Source organism: Phocoena phocoena, chromosome 9 (genome assembly GCF_963924675.1).
Source record: "Phocoena phocoena chromosome 9, mPhoPho1.1, whole genome shotgun sequence".
In the NCBI taxonomy this organism is placed as follows: domain Eukaryota; kingdom Metazoa; phylum Chordata; class Mammalia; order Artiodactyla; family Phocoenidae; genus Phocoena; species Phocoena phocoena.
This window is the reverse complement of record NC_089227.1, coordinates 59799074-59807279: the sequence shown is the minus strand read 5'-3', so window position 1 is coordinate 59807279 and position 8206 is coordinate 59799074. Positions and strand designations below refer to the sequence as shown.

At 39.0% G+C, this 8206-nt stretch overlaps 1 pseudogene; it reads left to right on the top strand.

The window, feature by feature from the left end:
- The first annotated feature begins 7656 nt into the window (after positions 1 to 7656).
- LOC136128514 (protein FAM32A-like) lies at positions 7657 to 7989 on the top strand (annotated as a pseudogene).
- Positions 7990 to 8206: the final 217 nt, after the last annotated feature.

The following is an 8206-nucleotide window of genomic DNA, read 5'->3' as shown; positions in this document are numbered from 1 at the left end:
AGAATGAGAAACTTCCAAACAAATAGAAAGGAAAATGGGGACCAAAGAAAGTCCATGGATCCAACAGATAGTGATAGACACAAAATAAGGTGGAGTAAGTAATTCCAGTGTTTAAGTGTACTCATAGTCAATGTGAATGGACTTAACCCACAGATGAGAACATAGATTGTCAGACAGGATAAATCAAACAAAAGTCATCCATATGCTGTTTATAAGAGACACACTTAAGTTATAACAGAGGAAGTGTGAAAGCAAAGGACTGGGAAAATATGTATCAGGCAAATTCCTGTTAAAGGATGATGTTTTTAAAAGATAATATCATGATGCTTATATAAATAGAGAAGAAAACATCAAAGATTTTATTTAACTCTTTAATTAGTGAGGGAACTAGTAAGATGCTATAAAAGGGAATTCAAAGTATTACACTTTTATAGTTGAATCAGGAATGAATACACAAATAGATGCAAAATTGGTTAATATCTACAGGGTGATAATCAATTACATTTCACTGAACACAATTTTTATATCGACGGAGAAAAATTATTTGCATTGCTATCAGTTTTCTATAAGACAGCTCAGAGACAAGGAAAGGCACAAACTACAGAACCTGAAAGCTCAGCGGGATGTGCTCTCAAACAATGCTTAATTTTCCATTGAAGACACCAGGGAACCTTTTGCTCTATGTTAGTCTTTCACAACGTTCCCTAGTGTCCCCTCTCCTTCTATGATCATAACAATCTCAAAGAAAGATTACTCTTTTTTCCTTTTTTACAAAAAATTATTTATTATTTATTTTTGGTCGCATTGGGTCTTTGTTGCTGTGCGCGGGCTTTCTCTAGTTGCGGCGAGCGGGGATCCTTGTTGCGGTGCGCGGGTCTCTCACTGCGGTGGCTTCTCCTGTTGTGGAGCACGGGCTCTAGGCGCGTGGGTCTCAGCAGTTGTGGCTCATGGGCTCTAGAGTGCCGGCTCAGTAGTTGTGACGCACAGTTTTAGTTGCTCCGCAGCATGGGGGATCTTCCTGGACCAGGGCTCGAACCCGTGTCCCCTGCATTGGCAGGCAGGTTCTTAACCACTGTGCCACCAGGGAAGCTCTCGAAGAAAGATTATTCTTAAGTTTGACTGGCAATATCCAGGTCCACAGAGTAATTTGACCAGCTACAAAGTTAATTTTTGTCTTGAAGTTTTCATAAGGAATCCCAGAATGATCTCTTAAAAGATTTGCTCTCCTATGGCTAGGAAATTCCTGCCATCAAATTATGCCTGCAGTATCTATAAATTTGGGTGAATTTCTTTCCTCTTAAAATCTTCCAAATTTCTTAAGGTTCCTGGTCTGCCAGGAAGTAACCTTCCTCACCTCCTGTGAGGCTGGGATCCTATAAGCCAGACACCAGCCAGTTTTCCTAGGAGGGCTTTGTAAGCGTCAGCTCCATAAGCCAAGTCAACCTTAGCTCCCTAAAAGTGGTTGGTCATATCTGATGAAATAAGCATCATTCTCAAATATGGCACTCCAGGAGAGGCCCTGGTTGTGCAGTCAATTCATTCAATTGTATCCTGGTAAGGAGAAGAGATTCTTTCTGAACCTTTGCAAATAATTATATTGCCATGAAAAGCATGGAGAATCAGTAAGAGTTTCTGAATTCTGTGAGATCAGTGGTGATCAAATATAATTTTTAAATGTTCCATTTCAGTTTACAAAAGCAGAACCTACTAAATTTTATAGGTTACAAATAGCTTAAGAAGAAAGAAAAGGGTTTATTTATACAACCAGAATATAGAACACTGAAATAAAATCAACATTCCAAAAAAATAACCACAGTGAAATTTTCCTCATCAGTTCACTCAGTCTTATGTAATTAATTCTTATTCTCTGAGCCTTGGGTTAGTAGTCCTCTTGACTAAAAACAGTCCTGGAGATCTTGATTTGGTCCACTGGTATGGTATGAAAGTTATCTAAGAGATGCCAGCTCAGAAGCATGTACACTAGAGGCTAAGTTTTAAAGCACTGATAGCCTGAAGTACCTGGTACAGTCCTTTTCTATACTGAGAAAAGACTCTGAGACCATCCTTCTTGGTTGAAGACAAAATTGGCCTGTAGCAGGACTTCCCTGGTGGTACAGTGGTTAAGAATCCACCTGCTGATGCAGGAGACACGGGTTTGAGCCCGGGTGTGGGAAGATCCCACATGCTGTGGAGCAACTAAGCCCATGTACCGCAACTGCTGAATCCCGCACGCCTAGAGCCCGTGCTCTGCAACAAGAGAAGCCACCGCAATGAGAGGCCTGCGCATCGCAGCGAGGAGTGGCCCCCGCTCGCCGCAACTAGAGAAAGCCCGTGTGCAGCAATGAAGACCCAATGCAGCCAAAAATAAATAAAGTAATTATTTTTTTTAAATTGGGCTGTAGCTTACAGCAAAGCCTTCAGGCCAGCATCAGAGTAAAATAAAAACTACTTGTAGATGGCAGAGACTTAAAATGGCTATGTTTAATTTATAACTAGTAACCTTCAAATGTGAAAGGTCTGATGAGGGGTGCCTAATAATACTGCAACCCACAAGGAAATTTGGTTGTTTCTATAGCATGCCAAAGAAAGATAATAACGTCACGCCCCTGGCAAAAAAAAGTCTGTCCTTAAGGATAATGATTGAGCTTACATTCAAAGATATCTGATTCATTAAAATGGAGAAACGTAATTTTATGGAGGAAAAATCTTGAGATATAACATAATGATCATAAAACATAATATACCAAGAACATACCAAGAATAGCAAGTAAAGAGATTCAGGAGTAGGGCCCAGACCTCTGTATTTTTTATAAAACTCCACAGGTAAGTTTGATGTGCATTCCCATTTTGACAACCAGTAGACACCAGGTTCAAATTAAAGAAATAAGACTATGGCCAGGCCAAGGTAACAGGTTAATTACTGAAATTATGATTGAGACTACACTGTTGTTTAACTATACTGTTGTCGAACGTCATCAGGCAAAGTATTGCCAGGACTCTGATAAATACAGGAAAACACGACACACCTATTTCATAAGAGTTTTGATCAGTATTTTCCTTGAGGATAAAAACAGAACACGGGGGCTTCCCTGGTGGCGTAGTGGTTGAGAGTCCGCCTGCCGATGCAGGGGACACGGGTTCGTGCTCCGGTCCAGGAAGATCCCACATGCCGCGGAGCGGCTGGGCCCGTGAGCCGCGGCCGCTGAGCCTGCGCGTCTGGAGCCTGTGCTCCGCGGCGGGAGAGGCCACAGCAGTGAGAGGCCCGCGTACCGCAAAACAAACAAACAAACAAAAACAACAGAACACGGACAGACAGGGCATTGACGAATCTCCAGGGATTTCCTGGAAAGCGTACCATTTCTGAAATATTTATATTAACAATAGTTTATCTGTACAAGTTTAACCTAGGGAAAGCTGAGCTCCTCTTCTGATCTGACAGCTCTACTCATGCAAGTCCTACAATAGTAATGCATTAAACAAATCTAGCGCCTCTCTTTCTACAAGGTGAAAGAACAAGGCTTTGTGACTTCCAGGGAGCCTCTAGGGAACCTCAAGATTGTTTTAGATGTAAAAGACATCTTGATTTTCTGTACACTTTAAAATGGCTAAAATGGTAAGTTTTATATTATATATATTTTACCACAATAAAAAGATTTTTTTAAAAATTTAAATTACAATTAAAGAGTGCCCCCACCCCGAATCCTGATTTTATTTTACTTTTTCTAAATTTAAGATCTAAATTTTGGGGAAATGAAAATAAAAAACTTATCAGAAGATATTTGGATACTTAATTAAGATGGGATCATGGATGACTTAGAAACAATAATTGATTACCTATTTAATTAGAGTCACAATAAAGCATTTAAAAATAAACATAGATGGTAGCAGGATTTTAAAAAATCTGTGTTCTTTCACAAGTGAAGAACCTTGGTTCTTTTTCTTCCTTAAATAATCAAGAATATAGTGAAGTCAACATAAAGCACAGGAAATTATTCTGGTAAAACCCAGAATCTTTGGTTACACAGTAGGTAATGATAACCTTTACATTGTAGGCTGAGGCATTACTCAGTAAATCAAGGCAACAAGCCTACCAAAATTGGGCAAACTTTGCTAAGATTTTAACACATTACAGAGCTACTTTTCAGACTTGAGTATTAGAAACTAAGGCAAATAAAATGTAATTTCCAAGTTCTGTCTTTCATTATCCGTTTTCCTATTCTGAAACAGACTGACATTTTACTTTAGAACAGATCTTAGGGGGGCTGCAAGGTCAAAACTAATTTTATTATAACACTAAGATGTTATCTATGTTAACATGCAGCGCATTAATCATTGCTGTTGGCAAATGAATCAATATGTATTTTTAAAAGTTCTCAGTTGCCACCTTTAATACAGTAAATGTCGATAAGTTATAACCCACATAAACAAAAGTCACTGGGGCCCTCAATAAATCATGAGTGTACAAAGGGGCCCAGAAACTAACAAACAAAAAAAGTCCAAGAAGTACTGCCTTAGGATAAATTTATTCCTTTTCCTTGGAAAACAAAAGCACATCTACAGTTGTACATCTATTTATGATAAAAGCTCTCTAGAAAGTGGGCATAGAGGGAACCTGCCTCTCAACACAGTAAAGGCCACGTATGACAAGCCCAGAGCTAACATCATACTCAGTGGTGAAAAGCTGAAAGCATTTCTTCTGAGATCAGGAACAAGACAAGGATACCCCCTCCTGCCATTTTTATTCAACATAGTCTTCTTGGAAGTCCTAGCCACAGCAATCAGACAAGAAAGAAATAAAAGGAATCCAAACTGGAAAGGAAGAAATAAAATTGTCACTGTTGGAAGATGACGTGATACTATACATAGAAAATCCTAAAGATGCCACCAAAAAAAACTACCAGAGCTCATCAATGAATTCAGTAGAGTTGCAGGATACAAAATTAATATAGAGAAATCTGTTGCATTTCTATATACTAACAATGAACTATCAGAAAGAGAAATTAAGGAAACAACCTCATTTACAATTGCATCAAAAAGAATAAAATACCTAAGAATAAACCTGCCTAAGGAGGTAAAAGATCTGTACTAGGAAAAGTATAAGACACTAATGAAAGAAATTGAAAATGACACAAACAGATGGAAAGATACTGTGTTTAACCCACACACTTATGGTCAATTAATCTATGACAAAGGAGGCAAGAACATACAATGGAGAAAAGACAGTCTCTTCAATAAGTGATGCTGGGAAAACTGGACAGCTACACATAAAAGAATGAAATTAGAATATTTTCTAACAACATATAGAAAAATAAACTAAAAATGGATTAAAGACCTAAATGTGAGACCAGAAACCATAAAACTCCTAGAAGGAAACATAGGCATAACACTCTTTGACAGAAATCATAGCAATGTTTTTTCAATTTGTCACCTAAGGCAAAGGAAACAGAAGCAAAAATTTAAAAATGGGAACTAATTAAACTTAAAACCTTTTGCACAGCAAAGGAATCCATCGACAAATGAAAAGACAACCTACTGAATAGGAGAAAGAATTTGCAAATGATATGACTGATATGGGGTTAATATCCAAAAATGTATAAATAGCTCATACAACTCAACATCAAAAAAACAAACCACCTGACTTAAAAATGGGCAGAAGGGGACTTCCCTGGTGATCCAGCAGTAAGACTCCATGCTCCCAATGCAGGGTGCCCGGGTTCAATTCTTGGTAAGGGAAGTAGATCCCACGTGCATGCCGCAACTAAAGATCCCACACGCCACAACTAAAGATCCCACACGCCACAACTAAGACCCAGTGCAGCCAAATAAATAAATAAATAATTTAAAAAAAAATAAAAATGGGCAGAAGACCTGAATAGATGTTTTTGCAACGAAGACATACAGATGGCCAACAGGCACATGAAAAACTGCTCAATATCATATATCATCAGAGAAATGCAAATCGAAACCACAATGAGACATTACCTCACATCTGTCAGAATGGCTACCATCAAAAAGTCTACAAATAATGTTGGTGAGGATGTGGAGAAAAGGGAACCCGAGAACACTGTTGGTGGGAATGTAAATTGGTGCAGTCACCATGGAAGACATTATGGAGGTTCCTCAAAAAATTTAAAATAGAACTACCATATGACCCAGCAATTACACTCCTGGGTATATATCTGAAGAAAACAAAAACACTAATTTGAAAAGATGCATGCACCCCAATGTTCACAGCAGCACTATTTACAATTGCCAAGGTATGGAAGCAACCTAAGTGTCCATCAACAGATGAATGGATAAAGATGATGTGGTGTATATATATATATATATATATATATATATATATATATATATAGTGGAATACTACTCAGCCATAAAAAAGAATGAAATTTTGTCATTTGCAGCAATATGGATGGGCCTAGAGGGTATTATGCTTAGTGAAATAAGTCAGACTGAGAAAGACAAATACTGTATGATATTTCTTATATGTGGATGCTAAAAAACAAAACAAGCTAGTGAACATAACACAAAAGAAACAGACTCACAGATAAGAGAACAAACTAGTGGTTATCATCAGTGGGGAAAGGAAAGGGAGGAGGAGCAAGATAGAGGAAGGGGACTAAGAGGTACAAATTACCATGTATAAAATAAATAAGCTATAAGTATGTATTGTACAGCACAGGGAATATAGCCAATATTTTATAATAACTCTAAATGGAGTATAAACTTTAAAAATTGTGAATCACTATGTTGTACACCTGAAACATGTAATACTGTAAATCAACTATACCTCAGTTTTTAAAAAGCACATACAGTTGTATTTCTTTGTCGCTATTATTCCTAGCGTAGCCTCAATAACTCTTTTTTTGTGTGTGTGTTGTACGACATTCGGGATCTTAGTTCCCTGACCAGGGATCAAACACGTGCCCCCTGTATTGGGAGCATGGAGTCTTAACCACTGGACTGCCAGGGAAGTCCCAATAACTCATATTAATTAAACTTTAAACCACAATAATTAACTTCCATTTATAATGACCCAAAGATGTATCCTCTCTGTAGCATATGAAAATAAGAAGCAAAGTATATAAAATTAAATAGTGGTTACTAGTCAACATTTTGGCATTCTAACTTACCTGGCTGTATATACCAGAAAGCCAAACCAGCTTAAGAAAAAGGAAATACACGGGGTCCGGTAACTGAGAAGTTTAGGAGTGGAATAACTTTGGCATGGTTGACTCTAGCTGCTCAAATAAAGTCACTGGGCAACTGTCTCTTTTCATCTCTTGGTTCTGTTTTCCTCTGAGCTGGCCTTGTTCTTCAGAGCCGTCTGCCTTCTCATGATGAAAAGAAAGTCCCTAGTAGCACTAAGCCCACATGATCTTTAGTGTCTAACAGCTCAGAAAATGGAGATTCAGATCATCTCTTTTATAGTGTCTGATTATTCTCCCTAAAAGGTCCTTAAGTAGCTCTACTTGGAGCAGAAGCCCATCCCTGGGCCAATAGCTGACTCCAGAGGTCTGGGATACTCCAAATGCTCAGCCTGGACCACCTGCCCACCCCTGTGATCATTTAGAATAGGGAGCAGGTATTCTCTGCCCCAAGCACGATGCTCACTGTTTTCATGAAAAGGCAGTCTTGAAACTTCAGCAGGGCGCCATGGAGGCCTACGAGCAGATCCAAAAGGAGCCCCTGAAGCTGAAAGGCGTGGCAGAGCTCACAGTGACTAAGCGGAAGAAGAAAAAAAACAAGGACAAGGCGAAACTCCTGTAAGCGATGGGAACAAGCAAAAAGAACGAGGAGGAGAAGTGGCGCAGCCTGGACAAGCGGACACTGGCCCAGGTGGCCTCTGAGAAGCGGGAGAAATGGCAAATGGAAAGGATCCTGAAGAAAGCATCCAAAACCCACAAGCAGACAGTAGAAGACTTCAACAGACACCTGGACACACTCACGGAGCACTATGACATTCCTAAAGTTAGCTGAACAAAGTAGCCTCCCCATCCAGGGTACGGAGTAGCATCGAGGCAAAGTTGGGATTATGTTTGGTGCCTTTGGCATTTTCTAGAAATATTCTCTTACACACATCCTTACGTCTTCTGCTTGAGACAGTGCTTTTCAAAACTGTTATGTCCTCATTCTGGAACTTGATTAAAGTAAGACTGTCCTTTTACTCTATTTTGATTTCTCGGTAGGACGTAGAAGAGAAAGC